The sequence below is a fragment of the Scyliorhinus canicula genome, chromosome 6 (assembly GCF_902713615.1).
Source record: "Scyliorhinus canicula chromosome 6, sScyCan1.1, whole genome shotgun sequence".
Taxonomy (NCBI): Eukaryota; Metazoa; Chordata; class Chondrichthyes; order Carcharhiniformes; family Scyliorhinidae; genus Scyliorhinus; species Scyliorhinus canicula.
This window is the reverse complement of record NC_052151.1, coordinates 74,432,447-74,444,115: the sequence shown is the minus strand read 5'-3', so window position 1 is coordinate 74,444,115 and position 11,669 is coordinate 74,432,447.

Genomic DNA, 11,669 nt, shown 5'->3' with positions numbered 1-11,669 from the left:
TGCTCCTTCTTCCATCTGGCCTCAGCTACTGTTAATGATAGACTGCTTCATGGTCCTCATTGTTAAAATCAGCAGGGGCTGGTTTAGTTCACTCGGCTAAATCGCTGGCTTTTAAAGCAGGCCAGCAGCACGGTTCAATTCCCGGACAGGCGCCGGAATGTGGCGACTAGGGACTTTTCACAGTAACTTCATTGAAGCCTACTCGTGACAATAAGCGATTTTCATTTCATTTTTCATAAATTTGTGTCACCAGCACTTCCAGATCAGCTTCTAAAAATTTGGCTTAGCTTTTTTTTCATTCTTGAGCTCCAGCCATGGCAATCTCTATTCCAGGAGCCTGCCCAGCCCTACAACTACGTGGAACATTTAAATAGAGACCTTCCAACCTTGAAGCACTCACCCCTCAACCTCCTCCTCCCCACCTCTAATTTATCAAATATTCTAGGCTCCTCTGGGACACCTGGCCCTACTGGTAGGATCCCCACACTTGTCCCAGCAGCAATAGTTACACGGGCTAACCCTGGAACTTCTGATGTGGCAACGTCCGATTCTGGCAGTCAACCACAAAGGGATTTCTGGGCCAACATGTCCCCAAAAAAGCCTTGAGGTCTTTTGTTGAGCATTTTCTCTTGGTGCCTTTGTGGTTTTTACCTTTCATTGTTTGAATACTTGTTATGAATATTCATAGATTGTCAGTGAAGACAACTATTTATAAAACAATGTTGTGCAATATTTGAAGAAGTATTTGATTGGTGCATTTTTCTTCAGTGAAACATTTGAATTATCCAGTAAGGCTCATTTAACAATTGCTGATTTGTCTGTTCTGTCAGTGGGATATTTTAGTGAACCATGATGTTTGAGATTTTGGCTTTTATCCTGCTAGGCACAATAAATAGATACAGTAAATTTTGGTTGCCCAGGGTATTACACTACTAAAGCTGAGTAGTTCATAGGTCCCCTCACAGTAGTTATACCATTGGAAAGAGCATTAAGGAAAAAATAATTGGAGCTTGTATTGAAGGCAATGTTATAATCATGGGGGACTTTAATCTTCATGTAGACTGAACCAATCAAATTGGCAAAGGTGGACTGGAAGATGCATTTGTAGAATGCTTTGTGAGACTATATTTCTAGAACAATATGTTGTGAAACCATTGAGAGATAAAAATGTTTTAGATCTAGTATTGTGGAGTGAGGCAGAGTTAATTATTAATCTCATAGTATAAGATCCTCTAAGAAAAAGTGATCACAATACCATATTAACTGTGGCAGCTACTGCTTGTATTGTACCCAGGGAGAGGCCTGCAATAACAGAGGGACCCAGGAGGGTGGGATGGGAGTCACAGGGTAGAGTTGTGCGAGAGGGAGGAAGGGGGATCAGCAGCAAGGTAGGGTGGCTGTCAACAGGATTTCCCTTCTCAATGTCGTGTTGCTTGGTCAGGTTCTCAGTGCCTTTGAATGAGGGATTTCCCCCCCACCCCCACCCTACATGAGCCTTCGCACTGCAGAGTTAATTGGGGTAAAGGCAGGAAGGTGTTGGGGTCCCCCCATCTGGCACCCTCACACCTGATTAAATACCCCCTCCCCACTGCTTCTATTTTGCATGGGTGAGCATTAAATTCTGCCCTCCTTCCTCCCTGACTGAGCAACCTAGAACACAACGGCATAGTCTCAGGAAGGAGTCAACCATTTAGGACTGAGATGAGGAGAAATTTCATCACTCAAAAGCTTGTGAACCTTTGGAATTGTCTACTTCAGGAGTTGTCGACACCCCATTGTTGAGTATAACCAAGGGCAGGGGAGATAGATATTTGTGATCTCTCACAAAAGCAAAGGATATGGGGAGTGAGCAGGAAAGTGGAGTTGAGTTAGATCAGCAATGATTATATTGAATAGTTGAGCAAGCTGGAGGAGAAATGTGATGTACTCCTGATGTCATTGCTTATGATCTCATGAGTAGCTTTGTTACTATAATATTAATGTCAATTATATACAGCACAAGATGTGCTTAAAAATATTGCCTGGGAAGCCGTGAATTCTATGCACTCGACAACACACTGTTATGGTTAATGGTTATCGACAGTCAGTTATTTTGGAAGTCATTGAGGATATTGAAAAATGTTCATGTCTGGGGGACACCTGCTATATTTAATCTTGGATTGCTTTGCGCTGACACTATTCGGATTGGCTTTGGTTGAGTAAATAAGGAGAAACTAGTTGTACTGGCAGGAGGGCTAATAACTAGAGAACACAGAATGAAACAAATTTGCAAAAGAATCAGAGGTGACATGAGAATTTTTTTACACAGCAAGTTGTTATGATCTGGAATATATTGCACTGAAAGGATGGATTAAGTAATTTCAGGAGTATTTTTTGAATAGAATTGGATATAAGCTTGAAAAGGGAAAATTTGCGGGGCTGTAAGTTAAGACGAGGGGAGTTGAATTAATTGATGATGTGTAATGAGGCAGACTTGATTAGGGAACTTAGGTGAAGGAACCCTTAGGGGCAGTGACCACAATATGATAGAATTTACCTTGCAGTTTGAGAGCGAGAGACTGCAATCAGATGTAACGGTTTTATAATTGAATAAAGGTAACTACAGAGAAATAAGGGAGGAGCTGACCAGAGTTGATTGAAAGGGCAGCCGAGCAGGGGAGACAGTTGAACAGCAATGGCAGGAGATTTTGCGGGTTACTCGGGAGGCACAACAGAAATTCATCCCAAGGAGGAGGAAACATGCTAAGGGGAGGACAAGGCAACCATGGCTGACAAGGGATGTCAAGGACAGCATAAAAGCAAAGGAAAAAGCACAGAAGGTGGCAAGGATTAGTGGGAAGCCAGAGGACTGGGAAGTCTTTAAAAGTGAGCAGAGGACAACTAAAAAAGCAATAAGGGGGAGAAGATGAAATATGAATGTAAGCTAGCTAGTAATATAAAAGATAGCAAGAGCTTTTTTTGATGTATAAAAGGGTAGAGTGAGGCAAGAATGGACATTGGACCACTGGAAAATGAGGCTGGAGAAGTAGTAATAGGGAACAAAGAAATGACAGAGGAACTGAATAGTTACTTTGCCTCAGTTTTCATGGTGGAAGACACCAGTGGCATACCAGAACTTCATGAGAGGTCAGGGGGCAGAGGTGAGTGAAGTGGCCATCACTAAAGAGAAGGTGCTGTGGAAACTGAAAGGTCTGAAACCGGATAAATCACCCGGGACTACACCCCAGGGTTCGAAAGGAGATAGCCGAGGAGATTGTGGAGGTATTGATGGTGATCTTTCAGGAATCACTGGAGGCAGGGAGGGTCCCAGAGGATTGGAAAATGGCTAATGTAACACCCCTGTTTTAGAAGGAAGGGAGGCAGAAGACAGGAAATTATAGGCTGGTTAGCCTGACTTCGGTTGTTGGTAAAATTTTAAAGTGCGTTATTAAAGATGAGATTGCAGAGTACTTAGAAGTGCATGGTAAAATAGGAGTGAGTCAGCATGGCTTTGTCAAGGGGAGGTCATGCCTGACAAATCTGTTAGAATTGTCTGAGGACGTAACGAGGAAATTAGACAAGGGAGAACCAGTGGACGTGATTTATTTGGATTTCCAGAAGACCTTTGTCAAGGTGTCGTAGAGTGGGGTGCTAAATAAGATGAGAGCCCATGGTGTTAGGGCAAGGTGCTGGCATGGATAGAGGATTGGCTGCTTGGCAAAAGGCAGAGTGGGGATAAAGGGATCCTTTTGAGGATGGCAGCCGGTGACTAGTGCTGTTCCGCAGGGGTCTGTGTTGGGACCACATCTATTCACCATATTCACATTAATGATTTAGAATATGGAACTGAGGGCATTGTTGCGAAGTTTGGACAGGATACAAAAATATGTAGAGGGACGGGTTGTGTTGAGGAAGCAGAGAGGCTGCAGAAGGACCTGGACATGCTAGGAGAGTGGACAAAGAAGTGGCAGATGGAATACAATGTAGAAAAGTGTGAGGTTATACACTTTGGTAGGAAGAGTAGAGGCATAGACTTTTTTCTAAATGGGAAAAATCTTCGGAAATCAGAAGCACAAGGAATCCTAGTTCAGGATTCACTTAAGGTTTGCATGCAGTTTAGTTGGAAGTTAGAAGGGCAAATGCAACATTAGCAGTCATGCCGAGAGGGCTAGAATACAAGAGCAGGGATGTACTGTTGAGGCTGTATAAGGGTCTGGCCAGATCCCATTTGGAATATTGTGAGCAATTTTGGACCCCGTATCTAAGGAAGGATGTGCTGGCCTTGGAACGGGTCCAGAGGAAGTTCATACGAATGATCCCTGGAATGAAGGGCTTGTCATATGAGGAGTGGTTGAGGACTCTGGGTCTGTATGCGATGAAGTTCAGAAGGATGAGCGGGGATCTCATTGAAACTTACAGAATACTGAGAGACCTAGATAGAGTGAACATGGAGTGGATGTTTCCACTAGTTGGAAATACTGGACCCCGAAGACACAATCTCAGGTTGAACGGACGACCCTTTAAAAAAGAGATGAGGAGGAATCTCTTCAGCCAGATGGTGGTAAATCTGTAGAATTCATTGCCACAGAAGCTGTGGACGCCAAATCACTGAATGCCTTTAAGACAAAGATTGATAGGTTCTTGATTAATAAGGGGATCAGGGGTTATGGGGAAAACACAGGAGGACGGGGATGAGAAACATATCAGCCATGATTGAATGGCAGAGAAGACGCGATGGCCCAGGTGGACTAAATCTGTTCCTATGTTTTATGGTCTTCTGATAATCTTATACGAAAGGGAAAATGCTGGAAAATCTCAGCAAGTCTAGCAGCATCTGTAGGGAGAGAAAAGAGCGAAAGTTTCGAGTCCGATGACTCCAGATTCCAGCATCCGCAGTAATTTGTTTTTATCCAGTGTTTAACTCACTGCCACCTCTCTTCCAGGAATGCCTGCCCTGAACAAGTACTGCTCTTCTCTCCGACAGGATTTCCGTAGGTCCCTCCCTCACTATCCTACTTCACTGCTTTCCATTTCTCTCTTAGTGTTAGGCAAGGTATTTACCAAGACTCGCTTCCACAGCCATACTTCCTTCCTCAGTGACTGTCTTCGTCTCCAATTTACCCCACGGGGATTTCAACTTAAATTCCACCAGGATTACAGGTACATTTAATTCCCCCCCCCCCCAATCTTTTCCGCCTTTCCTGCAACTTTCTCCTCTTTCCTTCCCCCTTCCCCTCCCCCCACACCTACAGTTCATCCTCTGATGTTAGTTTCCCTGCTGTTTGACCTTTGATCTTTTGTCCTCTCTCGGGACTGCCATTAACACTCTTTCCCCTTGGTATCTGTGGCCATTAGCACCCAGTTTCCTTGGGTTTCTGTGGCTATGATTCATGTTTCATTCTCACTCCACAGTATAAATATTTCCCACTTTCTCTGTCTGTTAGCTTTGACAAAGAATCATCGGACTCGAAACATTAGCTCTTTTCTCTCCCTACAGACGCTGCCAGACTTGTTGAGATTTTCCAGCATTTTCCCTTTTGTTTCAGATTCCAGCATCCGCAGTAATTTGCTTTAATCCATATGATAATCTTATAATTGGATAACTCTCTCACAGAGACAGCACAGGCATGATGCCTGAACAGCTTTCTGTGGTGTACAGATAAATCTATGATTGTATAACTCAACTGTCAAGTTAAACGTGATGATTGCAGCATTGATTTCTTTACTTGGATGAATACAAACAATGACATTTTCTGCGCAAGTGAAATCGTAACATGATTTATTTTTAAAAATACATTTAATTATGAATAGTGCATAAAAGAGATAATCCTGCAAAAACTGGCACTTCCAACAGTAAATCTGGCTTGCAGATTAGGCTGAGCAATAGTATCGTATGAATGGTTAATAGTTTTGGTCTAAATTCCCATATCCACAAATTTAACGTAAGTGTTCATCCAGTGATGAATAAAGTGTTGGAATACTGAACAGGAGAGTTTGATCAGAGGTAACGTTCCTACACTGTCCTTCTGTCAGAGGGGCTCAACCAATTCAAATGTACGTTGGAAATTTGGCATCGCTGTGCATTACTTTCCAATCATTAATTTAAATGGCTGAAATTCACACGCAGCATGGGCCAAGTTCTTGATATACATTCCTTTCCCGTGAGGCTCCTCTCTGCCTGGAGCTCAAGGGTGGAACATGACCACTTCAATGCTAAGGTTAGGAAAGAATATTACCCATCCCACAATACTTATCTTATGATGCATTCAGAACCAAAAAAATGGCTATCGGGCAATAGATTCCTGAGGATTGTGCGGTTTGGATTTTCAACATTTTCAACAGAGGTTGTCTGAATTCTATGGCAGCCAGATCAAAGAACTAGCAGCATGAGAACCAGTCAGCAAAAAAGTGTCTCAAATCAGTTAATGTGAGGATTTATTGACCACTTTAACTCTCTATTGTTTTGATTGGACATGTGTTCACAATTGTTTTATAATTAATAGGGCTTGGGAAGAAAAAACACTATTTACTGAGGGAATCTATTTAATTACAGTTCTGAATGTGTTGAGGTCAAAGAAACCAGAACATTTGTAACTCTTTGATGCCCACATTACCAATGTATGGGTCGAAATAGTATACTGTAGAGCCCATGGCGAATAATTAGAGACGTTTTCACATTTTCTCAATTTGATAACTGTAATTGGACATGAACAAAATATAATTCGTGCAAATATTTACTAATAATGTATGCATTTTGCATGTTATAATTCAAACTCAGCCAATGTACATTTCATAGTATTAATTTAGTGGAATTAACATAATTAACTTTGATGTTTTACTCCTGTTAATGTTTCATGACTTAATTCAGCAGTTACCATGTATACATGAAAGATTCAGTGTGAGATTCAACTTAGGTAGGGGTGCAGGACGGCTGGTAATGAATCGTCTGCCAGTTCCATACCCATGGAATGAAAGGGAAATCAGGCACGGTGCAAAATGCATAGCTAATCAGTAAATGCTCATTTGGAACGACCGTCTGAAGTTTAATTTAATTCCTAGAGGCTCCTGGTATAAAGTCAACTGTAATATTGAGGCTCGAGCCAACTGTAATCTTTGGACCAATGAAGTCTCCTGATTAATTGCATCTTTTTCAGCTGAAGTGCAAACTTAAAAAACCAGAAGCCTCAAACGGCATTGAAGTCAGGAGATAAATGGCACATGGAGGGGTGAGTGCATGGGGGTGAATTCTGAATCGCAAGCATCTGATTCTTGCTCCAAGAAATGGAGTGAATGTCGGCACTGCTGACATACTGCTGCTTCAGCCTCTCGTCTGGATTTCTGGGCAGGCTTCAATCATGTTAATACTGAACTCCCACAGCAACCTTTTACCCAAAGTGAGGTTTTTTAAAAAAAACTCTGCCTAAAATGAAAACTATCGAGAGCCACAAGATAAAATAAAATTAAAGAATGGAGTGAAAGCAAAAGTAAGTCTTAAGAAGAAAAAAAGGTTAATAGGAATCTGCGGAATACAATGCAGTGGTTTGATTTTATAAAATGTCATTTCGAGACAGAGTCATAGAGTTTTATAGCACACAAAGAGGCTCTTTGGCCCATCGTATCTGTGCTGGCCATCAAACACTACACATTCTAATCCCATTTTCCAGCACTTGGTCCAAAGCCTTGTATGTTATGGTGTTTCAAGTGCTCATCTAAACACTTCCTAAATATTGTGAGGGTTCCCGTCTCCACCACCCTTTCAGGCAGTGAGTTCCAGATTCTCACCTCCTCTGGGTGAAAAAGTTCCCCCTCAAATCTCCATTAAATCTTCTGCTTCTTACCTTAAATCAATGCCTCCTGGTTATTAACCCCTCCACGAAGGGGAACATTTTTTTATTCTACCTACCGTATCTATTTCCCTCATAATGTTTTGCACCTAGATGAAGTCCTCCCTCAGCCTTCTCAGCTCGAAGGAAAACAACCCCAGCCTATCCAGCCTCTCTTCATAGCTGAAATGCTCCAGCCCAGGCAGACTACATCCTAGTGAATCTCTTAAGCATCCTCACTAGTACAATCACATCCTTTTTCGAGTGTGTCAACCAGAACTGCACACAGCTGGGGATTAACATGCCTGATTTTTTTCCTCCTCTCCTTCTTGAATAATGGATGACATTAGAACATTGACAAATGGTACATCAACAAATAGTGATTGGTTACAGGGCGGAACAAAGGCCAAACAAGCAATACATGAGCAAGAGCAACATAGGGCGCTGTAAATAGTGTTCTTACAGGGAACAAGTCAGTCCGAGGGAGAGTTGTTGAGGAGTTTAGTAGTTGTGGGGAAGAAGCTGTTTCTATGTCTGTATGTGCGGGTCTTCAGACTTCTGTATCTTCTGCCTGATGGGTCTGGAAGAGGGCAAAGCCTGGGTGGGAGGAGTCTCTGTCAATTCTGTCTGCCTCCCTGAGGCAGCGGGAGGTGTAGACAGAATCAATGTGTGATGCGTTGGGCTGAGTTCACCACACTCTGCAGTTTCTTGCGATCTTGGGCCGAGCAGTTTCCATACCAGGCTGTGATGCAGCCGGATAGGATGCTCTCTATGGCACATCTGTAGAAGTTTGTGAGAGTCGATGCAGACATGCCAAGTTTCTTTAGCTTCCATAGGAAGTAGCGATGTTGTTGGGCTTTCTTGACTGTTGCATCAACGTGAGTGGACCAGGACAGACTGTTGGTGATGGTGACCCCCAGGAACTTAAAGCTATCGACCGTCTCCACTTTGGAGCCATTGATGTAGACGGGGCATGTGTCGTGCTACTATGCTTCCTGAAATGAATGAAATGAAAATTGCTTATTGTCACGAGTAGACTTCAATGAAATTACTGTGAAAAGCCCCTAGTCGCCACATTCCAGCGCCTGTCCGGGGGGGCTGGTACGGGAATCGAAACGTGCTGCTAGCCTGCTTAGTCTGCTTTAAAAGCCAGCGATTTAGCTCAGTGAGCTAAACCAGCCCCTGGTTCAGCCTCCTGAAGTTGATGATCAATTTCTTGGTCTTTCCAACATTTAGAGAGAGGTTGTTTTCGGTCTGTTTTTTTTATCAGTGCCGGGTTTCAGAAGTTTATGACTTGTAACAGAATAAAATATATCAGAACAGCACCATACCAACCATCATCAATGGACTGGCTGAGAAGACAGTGCAGACTTCAAGGCTGGCTTGAAGAAGCAACGACCCGCATCTTTAAACATCAAGTTGACTAGGTTCCTGCTAGTATCCAGGATCACCTTTCATATAATAGCTGAGCTGCTGATGGGTCATCGGTTGAGGATCAGGGTAAGGCTGGTGTTGCCAAATTTATCAGGGACGGTGGAGGTAAGCCAGAGGAGCCAGAAGAGGAATCACAGTTTGTTTAAAAGTGCAAGAGAATTCGAGATAGTGTATCTAGTAATTGTGTGAAGAATTTCACAAAGGACGACACAAATGGCATATGAGAAATGTTGGGCAACACACGGTTTAGTGATAGGGAGGAACTGAAGGAAATCAGGATTAGTTGAGAAATGGTGTTGGGAAATTGATGGGATTGCAGGCCGATATATCCCCCAGGGCCCAGAGTACATAATGAAGTGTGGCAAGAAATAAGGGTGCATTGGTGGTCAACTTCCAAGATTCTATAGATTTTGGAACAGTTCCTACAGATTGGGCAGCACTGCAGCACAGTGGTTAAAACAGCTGCCTCAGAGTGCCAGGGACCGGGTTCGATTCCGAGCTTGGGTGACTGTGTGGAGCTTGTACATCCCCTGTGTCTGCCTGGGTTTGCTCTGGGTGCTCCAGTTTCCTCCCACAGCTCAAACATGTGCAGGTTAGGTGGGGTTACGGGGATAGGGCAATGGTGAGGGTCTAGGTCAGGTGATCTTTCAGAGTGTCAGTGCAGACTCGATGGGTTGAATGTCCTCCTTTTGCCCTGTAAAGATTCCATAATTCGAGATTGGAGGGTAGCTAATGTAACCCTACTATTTAAAAAGGGCGACAGAGGCAACATCACAGAATAATACAGTGCAGAAGAGGCCCTTCGGCCCATCGTATCTGCACCGATGCATGAAGGACAGCTGACCTGCCTACCGAATCCCATTTGCCAGCACTCGGCCCTTAGCCTTGAATGTTGTTATGATGTTCCAGGTGCTCATCCAGATACTTTTTAAAGGATGTGAGACAATACACCAATACCACACTACCAGGCAGTGCACTCCAGACCACTACCACCCTCTGGGTAAAAAAGCTTTTCCACAAATCCCCCCTAAATCTCCTGCCCCTGACTTTGAACTTTTATCCCTTCTGTAATTGATAATATGGAAAGGTGTGTCATTTGAAACATAGAAGTCTCGCAATATCTGATTTAAGAAACATGATAGGATACAGGGAAAGATCCCACGAAAGATTAACAGCAGCTACAAAGAGCAGGATTGTAAAATGCAGATATCCATAGTCAAGCAGGCTGAGCAAACACACAGGATTTTTGTATGAAGCTAAAAATAATGGTTCACACCTTCATTGAAATTAACTATCTTAGTAAGCATCTGGAAAAAGCATGGATGAGGGTTTCAGTTGAGCTAGGTGATAAATGTAAACCTTTCAAATTATAACCAAGTGGATTTTTAGCATTACGCTAAAAGCAATGATTCACCCTTCATTGAAGTAAAATCAGCAGATAGAAAAGAATGACTAGGGGGGCAAATATATAGGTGTGAAATTCTGCAAACACCAAGTAAATTAAAGAAAACTGGAGACTATCAGTCTACAAGAAACATAATTTAAAGCCAAAATCAAAGTCAAAACTATGAGCTGGGGACACAATTGGAAAATAAAACTATAGAAATGACAGGAATTAAAAGCAACACCTCTTGAAATCAAAGCATTTTGAACATCACAAAGGAAGAATGTAATCAGATCTCTGAGCTGAGGTCATACTCAAAATGAATACTTAGTTGTGTTGGAAAAATTTAGATTAAAGATAACTTTTACAATCCAAGTGAAAAAAAAGTTACTTTACAATAAAGCCATAAAAACGTAATAACTGTTAGAAAGAGAATATAAGCCCAGAGATCAGGGCAGGAACTACCGGAACTTAGAGAGAAGGAGAGAAGGAACAAGAGAAGCAAGCAGAGTCAGTTTACAGTCAGCTCGGTCATGGGAAAGGGACAGAGCCAAGTAGCCGAGCTAAAACAGCTAATACATTGAAGGAAGATCAGAATTTAAAGAATAAGCAGAGTCAGCTCAGAGTCAGCTCAGAGACAGCCAGCAGAGCCAGCTCTCATAGCTCAGTACATGGGATTGACAAGACATAGCAACCGAGCTAACCAGCGAATACATCTGAAGAAGATCAGACTTTAAAGAAGAGTGATTGTCAAGGTGGGCCTGAAGGTCCCTTCACCCAACCAGAAGGATCCAGAAGCGAGATCTTTTTACCTTTCTGTAAAGACAGTGATTGCATTTTTTAAAAGAAAAAAATATATAATAATAAAATTACTTAAAATTTTTAACCTGAAACAGTGGTTATTCCAAAGTCTACTGTACTTACTTAGCAATGCCGGACCCAGGATCGATGCTACTAAGTGGTAAGTAGATGAAATCTTCTGTGAAGGTACGGGTTATACCGTGGGATAACTTGAAAATATAGTTTGACCTGAATAGCACCGACTGAAG